This window comes from Cryptomeria japonica, chromosome 9, assembly GCF_030272615.1.
Source record: "Cryptomeria japonica chromosome 9, Sugi_1.0, whole genome shotgun sequence".
Lineage (NCBI taxonomy): Eukaryota > Viridiplantae > Streptophyta > Pinopsida > Cupressales > Cupressaceae > Cryptomeria > Cryptomeria japonica.
This window is the reverse complement of record NC_081413.1, coordinates 254347462-254358056: the sequence shown is the minus strand read 5'-3', so window position 1 is coordinate 254358056 and position 10595 is coordinate 254347462.

Genomic DNA, 10595 nt, shown 5'->3' with positions numbered 1-10595 from the left:
TCCTCTCTCTAGAAGTCCATATGAATTGGGGGAATTGACACTCTGACAATTAGTGTCTTGAACCAAATGTGTTCTCCTCTCTCCTTGGGAGATTTATCCCATCTTCTCAGGGAACTTAGCTATGGTATGACCTAATTGATTGTAGTTGTAGCATCTAAAAGGCTCCAAGATTCTCCCACCAGATCTACCTCTATGGTCGGGTCTTCTTCCTCTGAAACCCCCTTTTGTGTTACCATCTCCATGCCGACTTTCTTTATTAGCCACTCCTTGTGTCCTAGGACTCTGTCCTCTACCATTCATAGGACCTCTTCCTCTAAATTTTTTGCCTCCTCTACCTCTGTTATTCTAATCATTCTTTCTCTTTAGCTTCTCCTCTTCTCTTAGTACTAGTTGAAATCACTTGTTCACCATCTCCGGTGCTAGTATCCTGATCTTATCTTAGATACTATATTTCAATCCACTAAGATATCTTTCCACTTTCTCTAATTCCTCCTCATGGTGTTTGGTCCTTAGACTCAACCTATGGAACTCCTCAGTATATGTAATCATATCAAGGTCTTTTTGCCTCAAACCTTGCAACTTCTTGTAGACTTGGACTTCATAGTCTATCGAGATGAATTGCGCCTTCACTTTTGCCAACATCCTATCCCATGAGGTTATCATACCTCTACCTTCCTTCACCCTCTTTCCTTGGAGGCAATTATACCAAGTGATTGTTGCTCCTTTCATCTTGGACTTAGCAAAGATAACCTTCTTATTCTCAGGGGTCTCTTTGCATTCAAAATGGTTGTTCAATGCCTCAATCTAATCCATCACTTCTTCTGCATTCATTTTCCCACTAAACATAGGGATGACATCTTTACCTGATGAGGATTCTCTGCCAATGGACTTTAGGACCTCCACAAATGCTCTCTGATCTGTAGGTAACTCAACTTCCTACCTCAGGGTCTCTTCTTCGCCTCCTTTTTCTTCTTCTTCATTAGAGTCACATTCACCCTCCTTTCTTTTGCCTTTGGCCTTCTCTAACTCCCTCACTCTGTTTTGAAACATCTCTTCGAACATCTTCTTGATGGCATCTTGAGACATACTCTTAGGAGGCATGTTTCTATCCTCTCCCTCACTTCCTTCTGCGAACATACACCACAAATCACTTTCCCCAAGTGATCCAATTTGGCTCTGATACCAATATGATGTAGAGCTAGGCAACAACTAGGTGAAAACCTTCTCTCACCCACAACTACTATGTCTGAAACAAGTTCTTTTTCTTGTTCAAGGATTGAAAAAAACACCTACCAAATTCTCAATTCACACAACAATTTGTGTGACCGGATCCATACCGGTTTAGTCTCTTCTGGTATTGATATGATGAAAGGACTCTACCCTTGTATGAATTGGGTTAGTGTCTTCTGGTACTGGTGGGATGGAAACCTATTGGATTTTTCCTATTGGTGGTCCAACCAACACAAAACACCCATAAGGTCTAGCTATCAAATGTGTTAGGGAATACTTGTCTCACAACTATCATATTGTCTAATAGCCCTACCGGTAGCCTAGTAGCCCTACCAGTTGAGTTTTACAAACACAACTTAACAAAGTTACAAAGGACAAGAAAAAATAAGGGTGGATTCAGATACCCTTTACCTAGTTACACAATTCCCCAAAAGCTTAGACTATAACCACAAGTTGAAAGGTTTGTACTCTTACTATCCTTCCAGACCTAATTAAGCCAATTAGGCCTAATTTACAAAGCAAATACCCCTTGTATTAGTCCTCTGAATAAAAAAAAACTTCAAAAAGGTGGGGTAAGGTGTCAAACCACCAAATCCAAGGTTTCAAGATGTGATCCCATCTTCTTTATCTTCTGCAAGTGATTTCCACTTCTGTAGTTTAGACGATCACATAGAGATGCCCGCCCAGGGTCAATTTAGTCTCTCCGATCTTGCAATCTCCCTACAAACCAACACCAAAATATTATGATAAAATGGCCCTTCTAACATTTTCCCCATAGGTTGTTTGGTCTTTTGGTGAAAATGTCAGATTAAGGGCATCTTTATAGTGAAACGCTAAGTGCAGGTAGGGTTTATGACCAGTTTGGTTAGAATTGGATGGATCCCTACAACCCAGTTATTAAAGAACCTAAAACTTGATTCAAATAAAAGGTAAGAGACTTCCCTAACTAATTCAATTGGTTTCAGACATCCACCAATCCGTATTGATAAAAAATGAATAGCAAAACACATAATTTCAGAAAACTCCAAGTATATTATATTGCTCCAAACTCCAAAACATCATCAAATTTCATCAAATTCAACAACTATGCCAACAAAAACCTAGAATCGATCCAAGTGGGCATAATATAGCCTCCCTAATGGTTTCTAACCACTTTAAAAAATTTGGAACTGTTGGAGGATTAGTTATCCCATTTTACAACATTTTATAATGACAACAAAAGTTGTCAACTTGCACTTTTCAAACTTGGCAACTCCAAGGTGTATTTGACCAATATTTATTTGCCTTACTCATGCCTAGAATCCTACTAAGCCACATGGTAATTTATCCATGGTGGCTTATAAAATGCAACCATAACAATGCCTTACATCAATTGGGTCTTATTGACTCACAAAACTATCAACCTATTATGGATGATCCTTTTCACCTCATGGGTGATATTAGGCTCTTTTAGAATTCATATGTGTGCTCCTTTGTTTCTTTGGGTGCTTGTGCACCACATCTTTAGTAAGATAAGTATTAGTTCTTGAGTTCATTTCTTTCATACCAGTTACATTTGCTTGAGATCATTGTGAATAGTGGAGCAATAGTAAAGTGAGCAGTAGGAGCAATCATGGAAGGAAAATGATTGTAGGAGAATCTAGCAGTGAAGAATTTTATATTATGGACAAAGTTCTCCTAGATGAGTTTATCTCAGAGAAGATGAAAGTTGTTGAAGCAGGTTTGGAGTATGATTATTTGCAGAGGGTCAATGAATTATAAGACAAAGGTATGAATCTGTGGACCGAATTCCCTTAGTTCGACAATGCAGAGGTAATCATAATAATTCTTAGCCATGTGTGAGATAATCACATGATTTTGGATAAACCCTATCCAACTATGAAGGAAATCATTTATATGGTCACCAGATTATGGGACAATGGAGAAGTTTTGACAAAGAAATTGGTTTTGAATAGGGAAGTTGAAGCCCTAACTAATGTAAAGGGTGATCAATGAGCTGTAATCATCAAACTTGTAGTGAGGTATGTTACTTATGCCATCTCTTACAAATTCTATTTCAGAAATAGGGAAGGAGTGAGCCACCTCGGCAATTGTAGTGTGTATGGCATATATGCTTGTGATGGAGAACAAATCATTAGAATTATGTGAATTGCTAAAAGAATTATTGTTATAAAATATCAAGATGACAAAAGAGAAAAATTATTCTTTCGAGTATGGGTCATTGCTTGTGAGTTTAATAATGTACTATTTAGAATCCATTCTAACAAAAGAATTTCATTTGGGAATCTAGTGTGCTAATTGCAAGACAAGTAATCAGATATTTGTATAGTTTGGATAACAGAGAGAACATTTGCAATAGTATTTTTAAATCATTTGTGGATATGTGGAGAGTTGGCCTAGTTTTTATTTCTTTCTCTTTCAGTTCTAGAGATTCAACTTTCAGAAAGAAGAAAATGAGATAGTCTATTCTTGTTGGTGTTTCAAAATCAAAGAGAAGCAAGGTAGAAAATATTGTGATGATTGAGGATTCAAAATCCCTTGTAGCTAGAGGAGTTTTAGAAGTGAATAAGTAGAAGCTGGAGACTCAAATGATGAGTCTAATTTGTTAAAGTTGGTTGTCTGGTATAGATGTGTAGCGTCCTAAAATTGTGACACTTGCAATTTCGACCGCATTTGGGTCTTCACGATGGCGACGCAACACGAAACCTGAATGGAGACCCCGAAACTTGTCCACGACACCAAAAATTGCATTTTTCAAGCACCCTGGCCTGATCCTCCTTGCACCCTGCTGTCTCAGGAGGTGGGACCAGAGCGCCCAGCGCCCTGGTCCTTCAGGACCATGGCGCCCAGCGCCCTGGTCCCCCAGGACCATGGCGCCCAGCGCCAGACCATGGCGCCCAGCGCCCTGGTCCCTGGCCCTATTTTGGGCCCGGTCTCCTTTGAGACTTCGGGTCTTTTTGTTTGCAATTTGGAAAATAACATTTCCTGGTCGGCCTAAGGTCGGGAAAATCAGTCTATCAACCCTAATTGGCAAGTATATAAACTACATCTTCCTCTCTCATTTGGATAGATGGATGGGAAAAAGGTGGAAAGGATACTCAAACATTCAAGCATTCAAGCATTCAAGCATTCCTTCAAGCAAATTGATCATTCTAAGTCTCCATTCAAGGCTAAGTGTTGCATTCAAGACAAGGATTCAACCATTGAAGAGGAGATCACATACTACAACATACAACATACAACATACAACAACATCTATACCTTCGCACATAAGGATACAAACATCCTTACAACAAGGTACTAGTGCTTGTTTTACATTACAATCATTTACATTTACAACATTTCTCATTTCTTGGTTAATTCCAAAACCGGGGTTTGACCTAAGGGCAAACCCCTAATCCCTAACCCCCCAATCATCTTCGCTTTTCTGTGTGTAGGTTGCAAGTACGCGGCTGAAATTGAAGATCTGGAATCCTTGTGTAGAGACGAATAGATCCCCCTTCGTTTCGTGGATTTTTCGGAGGACCGTGTGCACGCCAGGCGCCATCGTCCCGTCAACTTTTGCTCAAATTTGCAGGACAGCATCGTATCGACATTTTACTACTAATTCTAGGTCTGCAGCTTCATCCTATATCCCTACCTCAGTTTATAAGCGAATCTTTCTCACTTTCTATGCATTCCTAGCTTGATCATTCTATGCACATTCTTTACAAAAGAGGGTAGCCTTGCTGTCTTAACCCTTGAAACTCATTTAGAATCCAATCTTGCATTGTGTGGGATTGGATCTTGTGGGTTTCAACCCCTCTTTTGAATGTAAAGTCTCCCCTAAGTGAAAACCGTCAACCCTAGTGACCTCCTTCCCCTCTCCTCGGAGTGGTGGGGGGAACACTTAGGGTTCGCTCTCGATTTTCCGCTTTACAAGATGAAATTTAAAAGATTGGTGTGAAATGGCTAACCTCGGTTGAGTTAGATAGAATTGAGAGAATTTTGATGAAGCATCTGATCTATAACAACATTGGTCTAGAAGATATTAGTAATCTGCTTCCATAATCCTTGACTGAGATCCTAAAAGAAAGAATGTCTAAGTAGTCAATTGAAGAAAAAGGCTTGGATATGAAAATTCTATTGAATGAATGTACTATTGCTCAAAAGAATTTGTCAATCTGCATAAAAGAATTAAGATATTGTATCCATAGTGCCAACACAATCTATAGATATTTATCTCTTGGCTGATAGAAACTGTGAAGCACAAAGGTAAAATTGATGCTATTGAAACCGAACTAACAAGTTTAGGTAAAATTGATGCTATTGAAACCAAACTGACAAGTCTAGGTAAATTGATGCTATTTGTGAGCATGTTTTGGAAAGTTAAGGAGATTGTCAAAGTTAAGCTAGAACACTTTTCAATTTTTTTTGAGGATGTAGTAGAGTATGAGCAGAATCCAATTGCTCCAGATAACCTTTCAAATTTGGTTGATTTGCTGGTTGAGTGCAAAATCCTTTCAAGTAGTATCAAATTGGCTATATGTTCTTGGGAAGTTCTTCTTCTGGAACTAAAGGAAAAATACAAGCTTATATGTTTTAAGAAGAGCAGTTGAAAGTTTCTTTGTGTAAGATTCACATTGTATATATTTGTTATTTCCTTTTACATCAGAGGCATCCTTTGTCCTTGATGTTAAAAGGAGGAGAAAGGAATATGAGTTCAAAAGGAATGTGGTTTTGAGGGATTGCATGAGTAAGGGGAAGCTGGTGCAGTTATGTTTTGAATATATTTTTCCATCAATGACAAAGGGGGAGACTGTTAGACGTGTGAATAATATTGTCATTGATGTCAAACTAGTCATCCGGTTCTATACTAGACAATGTATGCAGACCTGGATATCAATCTAGACGTCATGGATGTTATATGGATATAGTTATGCAAGGATTGTATGCGATCAGTATGTATGTCCAGTTTAGGTGTTGTGGTTTTTAGTTAGAAGTTATTATGTAGGATGGATAGCTTTGGATAATGACCTTTTGAGGTCCCATTGAGTTCTCATTGACCCTGGTATCCTGGTGTTAGGAATTCTTGTTGATCCTGGTATCAATTATGTATCCCATAGTTTGCATTTTTTATGGCTATCAGATGTATCTCTTCAATTTTTGTGATTGCGGTTTCCTTGGTATGTGTGGAGTCTACATTTTGGAGATATTGAGCTTAATCTTGTGATGATAGGTCTGTTCTCTTGGGTTCAGATGACCCTTTCCCTTTTTTTGGTAATCTCAGTATATGCAATTGTAATCAGAAGTATGTAAAGGAACTGTGTATAAGTATTGTAGAGGCCGACATAAGCTTATTGATAACATGTTGGGCTTGGCCGACACACTATTATATGATTTTACCCTCTGGTATATATACATGTACATGAGTGGTGAAAGAAGACATAGATCAAGAGAGTGTGTGTGTGTGATGTATGAAAGATAGTTGGCAGCGAAAGAAGTAATGTCAAAATAGTCTAGTAGTCCTTTATTGGACCTGCTGCATAATAGTGGTGTAGAGATCTCTAACTGAATCTTCTATTAAATCTGAGATTTGTAATTTGAGCTTAAACTTGGAACTGATCTCATGTATTCAAAGATGCAAACCTCCTTAGCTCAACCTTTTCAGTTGTAGTAAGCATTTCGGGAGTTAGCCGTTTCTTTTTGTATCTGTATTGAGCAATCCAATAGTGAGCCACCTGTTTGTAAATATAACTATAACTAGTTATATTTTCTTGAGAGTTAACACTCATCATGGTTTTTCCCATTTGGGTTTTCCATGTACAAATTATTGTGTTTATCTTGTGGTTTGTGTTCTGCTTGTTTATTCTGCATTTACTATTTTACTTCAGTCAAGTTTGTTTTATATTTTTAAGGTCAACTTCATTTGGTAAATAGTTATTGTTTTAAATAAGTGGGAATACTGATTCACCTGGGCCCCCTCTCAGTATTCTAGTGCTTTCAACTTGATCAACACAAGGTTCCATAGTGCTTAAGGAGGTACTAAAAATTCAAGCATCATCTTAAAATAAAGCTTTATTTTTATCCCTAGTTTTCTATCTACACCCTTTATCCAAAAGTTTCCTACTCTTAATGAGGTTTAACTCCATAAATTTGATCCTTAAGAGGGAAACTTTAAGGTAAAGAATAAATCGACCTTTGTTCTTTCTACATATTCGACTTTAATACTATCAATCCAAAGTTTATTTTATATCACGAGTCTCCATCCTATTTTAGCTAGGAGTATCTTGTTCATAACCTTTATTTTCCTTAACCCCATGCCCTCATGAGGATTGGGTAGGTAACAAGTCTTCTCCTAAAGTTCACCAAAGGAATCTTACTCTTTTCTTCAATTCCTCACTAAGTAAGCTCTTTCCAAATTTTCTTCATCATTGCTAACATTTTTTCTAAGACCTTGAAAAGAAACATAAGGTAAACCAAGAAACTTTGAAGAGAACTATTGTGCAACTAGATTTCCCACTTGAATTAGGAGATAACCTTTCCAAGCAATGAACTTATATTGGAACCTATCCAAAATGATATTCTAACTATATTGGTGTCCATTTTTTAATTAAAATAGGGCATACTCAAATAGGTAGAGGGGAGACATTGAATCTAATATCCTAGTTAAGAATTATTTAAACAAATATCTCTAGAATGCTATTTAAATAAATTATGATATATAAAAATATATTGTATGTATTAAATTGTATAATTTACAATAATATAATTTAATCCATTTTTAATATATGTTATATCACTTTTTGAAAATGGAAAATTATCATCATAGGGAACACACTTTTTTGCATTAAAATTAAAAATATTAAAAAAAATCTCATTTAAAATAGGCAACAACAAAAAATTCATTATATTAATGAATGTTGTATTTTCTTTCTTATCTTGAAGGGTTGATAATTATAAAATTCCCTTGAATAACCTCAATTGACTAAATTAAAGAGTATAAAATTCTACCAACCTTACTATGTCAAATTACCCTAAACAAATTCTACCAACCTTACTATTTCAAATTACCCTAAACTTTCCGAATGAAAAATAGTTATAAATTTAGTCAAATTTATCCTTCACTCTTTGTATCTAATCTGAAACATTGGTTAATCTCTTTTAATACCTCACTTCTAGTGAATTGTTTTTGAAATTCTAGCACTTTCAATGCCTTATTCCTTTATTGATTTTTCTACTCTACATAAGCTATGGGAATAAATGGGCATCATATTCTTCTAAACTTCATGTAATGTTTCACAAAGGTGTTATCAATTGGTATAATTATTGCACCATAAATTTCCTCCTCTACAACCAAATATAAACCTCCTAGTAAATACTTCTTAGTTCTTTCTATTACTACTGGATTAGATCGTGTTCATTTATGCTTTCTTTATTTTCTTTTAAACCTAGAAGAACTTCAATGAAGATATAAGCAATTTTTATTTTTACCTTGTATCTATTGTGTATCACTAAATATATTTCATCTAGAATTTGTTCGATTACATGGATATTTATGCTTTCTTTCATTTTAAAAATATTTTAAATAATTTGAACCCTTGAAATTCTACTTGAAAAATCTATTTTATGCTTAGAAGACACAAGCCTAACATTAGCATGCATGGTTTTAAAATAAATTGTTGTCTCTAATAGACATAGGGTACACTAAAAGGTAGAAAAAATGTCTATCCTATCTAGATTCTCTCCCTTATTTGTCGTCACTAAATCATTAAAATGTAACCCTATAATTAATAGTACTAGATTATTGTAATGCCTGCCAAAATACCCTAGAGAAAATTACTATACTAACTAATAATAGAGATAATTTTTTTTTTAAAACATCTACTAGAGAATCACATTATTCCATTCTTAACTCATATGTATAAATCATAACATAACATGAATGCATAAATAACTTAAACTTAACCAATCTTACTATGCATGCATAAATAATAATATAACCTTAAATATATATATCCTTTCATTCTTTCCCCAGGGTATCTTAATGTCACTACTAGCTAACAAAATAACAATTAACACATCCATACCATGACATTATTAACATTCATTCCATTTAATATCTAATCAATACTTTTCCTATTAGGAGATTATGAACCTTCAATGTATATTATCATATCCCCATTTACTATCTAAGTTCATTTTAAGCACCAAATCAAATGTTCCTATTTTCCATCGTTATCCATTAATCACTTATCATATCATGAGTCTAAATGCATTTATCCTTCTCCTATGTATGAAACTAGATTATTTATTTAAGCACAACCATTACACAACTCATCAAGATTTATATCCATACACATATGTAAGATCATAACCACAAGTATGTCTTTACTTTCTAAATTAGGAACTCATATTACTAGACAAATTCTAGAATCATATGATACTACAATAATAAGCATAATCCAATCATTTAATTTTCCTAATCCATCATAGGATCCCATTCTAAACATAATAAATATTTCTACATCATATACCATATCATAATACACCATCTTATTTCATTATAAGGTCATATGGTCTTTACATCATCAAAATCATTTACATAGGAATACATAATACAAGTACAATGTCTATTTTTCACTACATCATATCCTAATGTATAATATCACAAGTTACATAAATACATATTCTCCTTCCACATATACAAATTATCATGATACAATTATATCTCTAATACATAGAAAACAAATCCATAGATCAATTGCATAATGAAGAATCATAGAATCCATAGCCACACACACAACCATCCAACGAAGGTCATCCCAATCGAAGAAATCATAAAACCACCCGACCATGTGGAACCAACTAGGAACCACCCCTCCTTCTAGGAGATGACATGGGGTTCTAACTCACACTTAAGACCTAAGCTAACACCTAACAACCAAGGGACCCAACATGACAACCACAATTGTCAACAACCATAACAAAGAATGAAATCACATCATATGACTAGTTATAAATTAATAAAATCCTAGAGGCATAATGAAAAATGAAGCATAAGGATAATGGACATATGTAGGGAAGAGTGTCATCACATGCTATTGTCAGAAAGAAGAGGCCATGCCATACCTTGATAGACATGTGGAACCATCTCCACCTTGGAGCCAAACAAGGGAGATTGGTTTATTGCTCCAATGGTCTTCCATGCTCATCTTGAGTCATCACTCAAGGGCTATGAGTGGGGCACAAAATAACATATTCATTATCTTGATTAAGTGAATTCCTAATTACCCAAACCCTCTAATCAATCATTATGGTTATCGCTTGCAATTAATCATAAACTCTTCATGTGGTACCATGACAAGTCTAGACCATTTCCTAGG